This window comes from Rutidosis leptorrhynchoides, chromosome 1 (assembly GCF_046630445.1).
Source record: "Rutidosis leptorrhynchoides isolate AG116_Rl617_1_P2 chromosome 1, CSIRO_AGI_Rlap_v1, whole genome shotgun sequence".
In the NCBI taxonomy this organism is placed as follows: Eukaryota; Viridiplantae; Streptophyta; class Magnoliopsida; order Asterales; family Asteraceae; genus Rutidosis; species Rutidosis leptorrhynchoides.
In genome coordinates this window covers 257,268,499-257,278,438 of record NC_092333.1, presented here as the reverse complement: position 1 = coordinate 257,278,438, position 9,940 = coordinate 257,268,499, and positions in this window count along the sequence as shown.

Below are 9,940 nucleotides of genomic sequence, written 5' to 3'. Positions count from 1 at the left end.
TTTTGCTGTTGGTTCAGACACAGCCAACAACACTGAAATACGGATAGGAACTCTTCTAGTAACATAAAATAAACAAACAAAAGATCCCATATTGATTTATTAAGGTATGTATTGGAAGCCCTTTTATAAATTAATAACTAGGAATATGATGGAAAGGGGTATTAAAGAATTTGGGTTTGATTTTGTGAAGTACTTCGTATATATCAATATAAATGATGGAGTTGATGGTTGTTTTGGTGACGATGCTTAAGGTGGTACTACGATTATACATAAGATGGTGAACGTAAATAAGAATGATGATGAATGTGGTGATGATCATATATATATATATATATATATATATATATATATATATATATATATATATATATAAATATGTGTATATATATATGTGTATATATATGATTATGTAACAGTATATATATATATATATATATATATATATATATATATATATATATATATATATATATATATGATTATGTAAAAGTATATATATATATATATATATATATATATATATATATATATATATATATTGTAACATCCCGCGTTTTTCCGTTAAATTTATTTTAACACCATCTTTTTTTTTAAAAATAATATCTTTCGTATTTAAATTCGTCGACTCCGTTGACGAACGTTCATAATATTCTCGTTATTTAATTATAACATCTCTCGTTAACTTGCGTTTTAAAAATATACGATCGGTTAAATCCCGCACCCGCTTCTAAACTCGAGGGACTAAAATTGACACGGGGCAAACTAGTTGACTAGGTCAACTAGTCCACCCCAATCACCACCATTCAACCATCTCCCTCTCTCTCTCTTTCTCTCTAGCAAGAACACACACACAAACCCCAACTTCATAAAATCATCATCTAAATTCGATCTAGGAGGCTTACAACAAAACAAATTACATTTTCGTGATCCTCTCTTCATTCTCTACGATTTGATACTAACTTCATCGATTTTGGGTAACAATTCTAAAACTCTAGATTTCTCTAAATTCGTGTTTTTGACTTGAAATGGTGTTAGTTAGTGTCTATGGCTCGTGTATAACATGAATATATGTTTTGTTTGCTCTATTCGTTGTTTTGAGTAACTAGTTTGAACATTTGAAATGGGTGTGCTAAATCCTTGATTTTGGATGAGTTAAAGTTGTTTAATTGTTAAAGTTCATGTTTTAATTGTGTTACTAGTATCATTAGCTACATTTTGATGTGTAGGTTGATTAAGAAAACTTCAAAAACCCGATTAAGGATTTTGTGATGTTTGACTAGGGTTTGATAGACTTTGAAATGATCTTTTGATGCGTTGAATGCTTGTTAATGTTGTTAGTAAGTGTTTAGATGCAATGTATACTTAATTACCTTCGAAACGGCATATCGTATGTGTAAATTGGATTCCCGAATCATAAAATACGTTTTACGAACTTGAAACTTTGAAAATAAACCTTTCTTGATCAATTGACGAGTTTTCGGTTATTGTAAATGATGTTTTTGTTTGATGATATGTGGTTAGTTGTATTGCTCGTCAAAATACCTTTCCGAGGATATAAGATACATGTTTTGGTTGTTTGCGGATCATAAATGGTGAATGTTTGATGTTTGGTTCGTGCATACTTTGAAAAACTGACCAGAAATCTCTGCCCAGATGGTTGCGCGGCGCGCCCCATCCCCGCGCGGCGCGCGGATTGGCCTGGCCAGAATTCTGCTCACTTTGTCACTTTTCACGCAAAATGTTTGACTAGCTATCGACCTCCGATTCACATGAAACTTGTTTTAATATACTTGTATATGAATATTTAGCATAGAAAAATAGTCCGGGACCCGACCCGAACGCGTTGACTTTTTCGTTGACTTTGACCAAGTTTGACTTTTAGTCAAACTTAACCAAACTTTTATACAATCATTCTAACATGCTTTTATACTTGTTTCTTGTATGAAACTTGACAACGTGATTCACATGCTATATTTAATCGAGTCGTATTGAGCCATAGGACTAATTGAACACATTTCACCCGACCTTGTGTCGTAACCGGTTAATTGATATAACTTACTTGTTTAGGTCAAGGCTAAGCAACTTTCATGCACACGTTTACTTGTTGAAGTACTTTATTAACTCTTGCACTCAAGGTGAGATCATAGTCCCACTTTTTCAATCACTTTTATTCTTTACATCGTGGGCTGAGAAACACATACATTTCATACTTATATACTTTTCATGCTTTTACATTGTGAACAAATACGAATACAAAGATGCATACGAGTTTGAACAAAAGTCCTCAATCCAATTATCATTAGTTCCACTTGCAGGGTGTAAGTGTAAGCGTGTAATTATGTTGTGTGGCCATACGGGTTTAACAAACCCTCATTCAGACGGTTCGCTACCGTTAGTGAGTGAAATATAATTTCAACAATGTATAGTGTAAGTTCTAACACTAAATTCAAAATTCAGAGGGAAGATTCGGTTAAGCCTTGATAATTGGGTGCTCGTGATACAAATACTATTTTGGAATGTGAATGATTCTGGTTGAGCAATTCTTAAAGAACCTTGTGGTTCAATACAATTTACTTACTAAACCTATGATTTCACCAACGTTTTTCGTTGACAGATTTCTATGTTTTTCTCAGGTCTTGCACGATATGTGATACATGCTTCCGCTCATTATTTGATACTTGCTTTGGATGTCGAGTATACATGCTTTTCATGGAGCGTCTTTTGACTTTACTTTAAACCGTGTCGCCTAGATTTCAATCGTACTTATAACGTTGTAACTTAACTTTTGGTTGAACAATTCTTGTAAACTTTGAAACAATCTTTATTTTGAAATGAAGGCGACATATTTTGGTCAAACGTTATCTTAAAGACTTATAATCAGGTAATGGGACCCACGTAGCCGACGCCGTCACTTGACGATTTGTCGGGGTCGCTACAAGTGGTATCAGAGCCTTGGTTGTAGGGATTTAGAGTTCATTTGTGTCCACCCCGAGTCATAAGGTACATAGGTGAATCTAGACTACAACCGGCATATAGACTGAAGTAGGAATTACTTGACTATTTGTGCATTTATACTCGAACTCTTCTATCATATCTAACTCGTATTCGATCTTGATCTTACGTTGATAAATTTTGTTGATGCGCCACCTTGACTTTATGAAGTAATGTTAAATGCACATGAGAATCAGGGTAATATAATTTCCGGGATTATATTACGGTGATTCACATGGACGTTCCGACATTATGACATAAAGAATTTAGGGCGAGTCAAGGAAAATTTTCTCTCTATCCTTAATCCATACTCCGGTTAGTATTGTTGAAAATACTAACCAACGATATTCTCGTGTCATGAAGGAACAATGGCTCGTCGACGCGCTCCTCCCGAAACTCCCGAACAAGCCCTCCAACGTATGATAGCCACTGCCGTGGATGCGGCCATGGCCGGTCACTCCTCCAACAACAACAATAACAACAATCATCACAACAACAACAACAATGGAGCCGGAAATTCCAACGAAGGATGCTCCTATAAGAATTTCATGGGGTGCAAACCTCACACTTTCGATGGAACCGGGGGACCGGTTGTGCTCACCCGATGGTTTGAGCAAACGGAAGCCGTCTTTAGCATAAGCGGTTGTCGAGACCAAGACAAGGTTAGATATTCCACTCACACCTTCGCCGGTATCGCTCTCACATGGTGGAATTCGTATGTACAATCGGTGGGTATCCACGAAGCCCACGCTCTCTCTTGGGCCGACTTAAGAGGAAAGATGATCACCGAATATTTTCCTCGCGAAGAAACCCGAAGGCTCGAACAAGAACTAAGAGCTCTGAAAGCGGTCGGGAACGACCTTAAGGCCTATAATCAACGATTCTCCGAACTTGCTTTGATGTGCCCAAATCTTGTGAACCCCGAATCTTTAAGGGTTGAACTTTACATGGATGGTCTCCCCAAGAGCATCAAACAAGGAGTAATGTCATCCAAACCCGCTAACCACCAAGAGGCTTTGAATATGGCCCGCCAATTGATTGAAACAGTGGACGAGATTGAAGTGCCGGCACCTAAAGCCGAGGATAAGTCGGGTGACAACAAAAGAAAATGGGAAGCCCCCCAATCAGGCAATTACAACAACCTCGCCAAGAAGCCCTTCATCCCCAACGGCAAGAAAGGTTATACCGGATACCTACCGTATTGTAACGAGTGCTACAAACATCATTTAGGCGAATGTGGCAAACCATTTTGCTTGAAGTGTCAAAGAAGTGGCCATGTAGCCCACGATTGTAGGAATACCGCTCCCGTCGCTCAAAAGGAGCCCAATGCACCCAAGACGGGTGTTTGTTTTGAATGTGGCCAACCGGGTCATTTTAGGAGTGCGTGCCCAAATAAGAAAATCAACCCCAACGCACGCCGTTAAACTTTCAACATCAACGCCTAGGATGCCCGAGACGACGATGGACTAGTCACGGGTATGTTTCTTCTCGAAATTCTCACGTTTCATGTTTATTCGATTCGATTACCGTTAGACGCTTTATAAACAAGGCTCTGACTCATACTCTTTGCACTTCACCTTTTTCCCCTAGACACTACTTAGGCAATTTAAGTGACCGACGGAAAATATTGTGTGCCTATAAATTTTATTGGATGATATACGTTAAGACTTTTGACTTGACACCTATAGAACTAGGGAGCTCGGAACCTATTCGTTAAAAAAAAAAAAAAAAAAAAAAAAAAAATTTTCCCATCATCTTGTATAGATTATTGTGAACTGAGTAATTTTCGGTTGGAAACCGATACCCTCTCCCTCGCATCCATGACCTCATGATTATTTGCACGAATCCCGTATGTTCCAAATCGACCTCCGTTCCGGTTATCATCAATTGGGGGTTAAGTGAGACGATGTCTCCTAAGCCACTTTCCGAACTCGCAACGTTAGTTGTAAAACTCTCTTAGTACCGTTTGATTTATTTAGGGCTCGCCCGTATCCATAAACCTCTTGAACCGCGTATGCAAATTCATATAGACTAATCTGTTATCGTATTTATAGATGACATCTTAACTTATTTAAGTAAAGAAGGAAAACGAACAACATCACCATCTTACGCTCGAACTTTTGAGAAAAGAGCAACTTTATACCAAATTCTCCGAGTGAGAATTTCTGTTGAACGAAGTCCAATTTTCTAGACCATGATGTTAATGGTCAAGGCATTACAATCAATCTCGAAATCAAGCCACATGTAATCAGGAAACTCTCCCAACTCAGACTTGTATTCGTAAAATCTTAGATCTCGCCTGTTATCACCGAAGATTCATTTCTGACTTTTCTCGTGTTGCCCGACTTTTACACTCGTTAACTCACTAAGGGAAAACTTTAAACCTCTCCGTGTTCGAACCTTGAGCGTGATTCTTCACACCAACATTTCTAGTTAAAATCGTATAGCAACAGATGGAACTCAAACATGGAAATATTTCTACATGAACGCCGAAAGGCATACTCTCTCGACTCAAAATTAACGTAACTAAAATTCGTTATTTTGCACGAAGAATTCGAATATTAAACTGTAGATCCGATCAACTTTCTCGTCATCACGTACCACACACATACCTCTGTTATTTCACCGTTACTGTCTGATATTACTGGAATTTAAGATAACACACAATCCAACGATACTTCACTCTTCTTTGACTTAACGTCCTTGTGTTTCTGATAATCGGCCAACTATTATTCAACCCCGAACTATACAACTACGTGTACTATCTTGTTTCTCTTCCAGAATTCAATTTTCGACAACTAGAGGCGCGTTATGGCAACCTCGAGATGTAAGCTCATCCTATTCTCAGTCCTCATTTCACTCCTATCTTTATCGCTCGCATTTCCGTTTAAGGAAACTCCTTGTGACATTTCTCCATGGATAGAGAAATTCCTCATATTATATTAGTATTCGCCACGAGGGTGAATAGTCCTAACGAACATTTTTCGAACCCTAACTGACTTGTTCAAACATATCTTAAGAGATTCTATTCCAACACGGAGTATCTTTGTCAAATATCCCGTATCGAAATACTCGTTTCGCCTCTAGTTTTACAAGAAACCTTGGAGACCCGCTTAGACATGAGTACCGCGTACCACCCACAAACAGACGAACCGAACAAACGAACGATTTACGTCTTCAAAAGACATGTTTCAAACTTGCATGGTCGCTTTTAGTAGATCCCTCTTACAACAGTAGTTACCACTCGTGTGTTCACACGCACCTTCCGAAACCCTATATGACCGCTAATGTCATACCCCTATTCGTTGGACCAAAGCATGTGGCAAACAAAACACCGAATCTTAACTCATCCAAGAAACAACAATTGAGATAATCCAAGTCCGAGAAGGGCTCGAGACGACCCGTAGTCGCCCAAAAGAGTCATACCAAACTTAGATGAAAACCTCACAAATCCCAGTGTGTAACCGCGTAATATTGAGAAACCGCACCTTGGAAAGGTGTAATCCAATTTGGGAAATCGAGAAAGGCTATATCCGCAATATCGAACCTTTTGAAACCTTGGGGCGTATTGGAACCGCTTCCTATCGTTTAGAACTTCAGACTCAATTAAGTTTCCGTTTATCCTACATTTCGTGTAACAAACTTAGAAACGTGTTCTGTGGAACAGGAACGTGCAATCCTGCTAGGTACATCAACTATCGATGACAAACTTCTCTTCATAGGAAAACCAGTTGAAATCGGGGATCGTAAAACCAAACCTTAATACAACGTAAAACCCTGACTATCCAAATTCATGAGAACACTCAAGGACGTACCTACACTTATTCATATTATGAACAACGTAAAGTCTCGAGTAAGAGATATCGACTACTACTTCCAACTAAATTTCGGGACGAAATTTCTTTTGAGGTGTGGATAATGTAACATCCCGCGTTTTTCCGTTAAATTTATTTTAACACCGTCTTTTTTTTTTTAAAATAATATCTTTCGTATTTAAATTCGTCGACTCCGTTGACGAACGTTCATAATATTCTCGTTATTTAATTATAACATCTCTCGTTAACTTGCGTTTTAAAAATATACGATCGGTTAAATCCCGCACCCGCTTCTAAACTCGAGGGACTAAAATTGACACGGGGCAAACTAGTTGACTAGGTCAACTAGTCCACCCCAATCACCACCATTCAACCATCTCCCTCTCTCTCTCTTTCTCTCTAGCAAGAACACACACACAAACCCCAACTTCATAAAATCATCATCTAAATTCGATCTAGGAGGCTTACAACAAAACAAATTACATTTTCGTGATCCTCTCTTCATTCTCTACGATTTGATACTAACTTCATCGATTTTGGGTAACAATTCTAAAACTCTAGATTTCTCTAAATTCTTGTTTTTGACTTGAAATGGTGTTAGTTAGTGTCTATGGCTCGTGTATAACATGAATATATGTTTTGTTTGCTCGATTCGTTGTTTTGAGTAACTAGTTTGAACATTTGAAATGGGTGTGCTAAATCCTTGATTTTGGATGAGTTAAAGTTGTTTAATTGTTAAAGTTCATGTTTTAATTGTGTTACTAGTATCATTAGCTACATTTTGATGTGTAGGTTGATTAAGAAAACTTCAAAAACCCGATTAAGGATTTTGTGATGTTTGACTAGGGTTTGATAGACTTTGAAATGATCTTTTGATGCGTTGAATGCTTGTTAATGTTGTTAGTAAGTGTTTAGATGCAATGTATACTTAATTACCTTCGAAACGGCATATCGTATGTGTAAATTGGATTCCCGAATCATAAAATACGTTTTACGAACTTGAAACTTTGAAAATAAACCTTTCTTGATCAATTGACGAGTTTTCGATTATTGTAAATGATGTTTTTGTTTGATGATATGTGGTTAGTTGTATTGCTCGTCAAAATACCTTTCCGAGGATATAAGATACATGTTTTGGTTGTTTGCGGATCATAAATGGTGAATGTTTGATGTTTGGTTCGTGCATACTTTGAAAAACTGACCAGAAATCTCTGCCCAGATGGTTGCGCGGCGCGCCCCATCCCCGCGCGGCGCGCGGATTGGCTTGGCCAGAATTCTGCTCACTTTGTCACTTTTCACGCAAAATGTTTGACTAGCTATCGACCTCCGATTCACATGAAACTTGTTTTAATATACTTGTATATGAATATTTAGCATAGAAAAATAGTCCGGGACCCGACCCGAACGCGTTGACTTTTTCGTTGACTTTGACCAAGTTTGACTTTTAGTCAAACTTAACCAAACTTTTATACAATCATTCTAACATGCTTTTATACTTGTTTCTTGTATGAAACTTGACAACGTGATTCACATGCTATATTTAATCGAGTCGTATTGAGCCATAGGACTAATTGAACACATTTCACCCGACCTTGTCTCGTAACCGGTTAATTGATATAACTTACTTGTTTAGGTCAAGGCTAAGCAACTTTCATGCACACGTTTACTTGTTGAAGTACTTTATTAACTCTTGCACTCAAGGTGAGATCATAGTCCCACTTTTTCAATCACTTTTATTCTTTACATCGTGGGCTGAGAAACACATACATTTCATACTTATATACTTTTCATGCTTTTACATTGTGAACAAATACGAATACAAAGATGCATACGAGTTTGAACAAAAGTCCTCAATCCAATTATCATTAGTTCCACTTGCAGGGTGTAAGTGTAAGCGTGTAATTATGTTGTGTGGCCATACGGGTTTAACAAACCCTCATTCAGACGGTTCGCTACCGTTAGTGAGTGAAATATAATTTCAACAATGTATAGTGTAAGTTCTAACACTAAATTCAAAATTCAGAGGGAAGATTCGGTTAAGCCTTGATAATTGGGTGCTCGTGATACAAATACTATTTTGGAATGTGAATGATTCTGGTTGAGCAATTCTTAAAGAACCTTGTGGTTCAATACAATTTACTTACTAAACCTATGATTTCACCAACGTTTTTCGTTGACAGATTTCTATGTTTTTCTCAGGTCTTGCACGATATGTGATACATGCTTCCGCTCATTATTTGATACTTGCTTTGGATGTCGAGTATACATGCTTTTCATGGAGCGTCTTTTGACTTTACTTTAAACCGTGTCGCCTAGATTTCAATCGTACTTATAACGTTGTAACTTAACTTTTGGTTGAACAATTCTTGTAAACTTTGAAACAATCTTTATTTTGAAATGAAGGCGACATATTTTGGTCAAACGTTATCTTAAAGACTTATAATCAGGTAATGGGACCCACGTAGCCGACGCCGTCACTTGACGATTTGTCGGGGTCGCTACATATATATATATATATATATATATATATATATATATATATATATATATATATATATATATATATATATATATGTATATATATTATTTCAATTGTCTATATTTTTATATGTATATACTTTTACATATGTTTCATATTTTGATAACTTATTTTATTGTAATAATAATAATGTAACAAATAATAATATTAATGTTAAAAATAATAATAATAATGATTAATAATAATTATAACTTTTATAATAATAAAAATAATAATAATAATAATAGAAATAATAATAATAATAATAATAATAATAATAATAATAATAATAATAATAATAATAATAATAATAATAATAATTTTATTAAAAAAATAAAGAGTTACATATATTTTTACTTAAGATTTCAATGATCGTGACCATAATGATAATCGTTCTAATATCTTAATAACATTATTATATCATTTTTTTATTTTTATTTTTTTATCATAATAGCTATATTATTTCTTTCTAAAATCATACCATTAATCCGTTTATATCATAACATAACTTTAATCGCGCTTATAATATTATTTGTATCTATAATTTATGCTAATAACCATAACTTAATCTTCATACTTTTAATTATCTTAGTTTGTAATGTTAATAATTAAAATG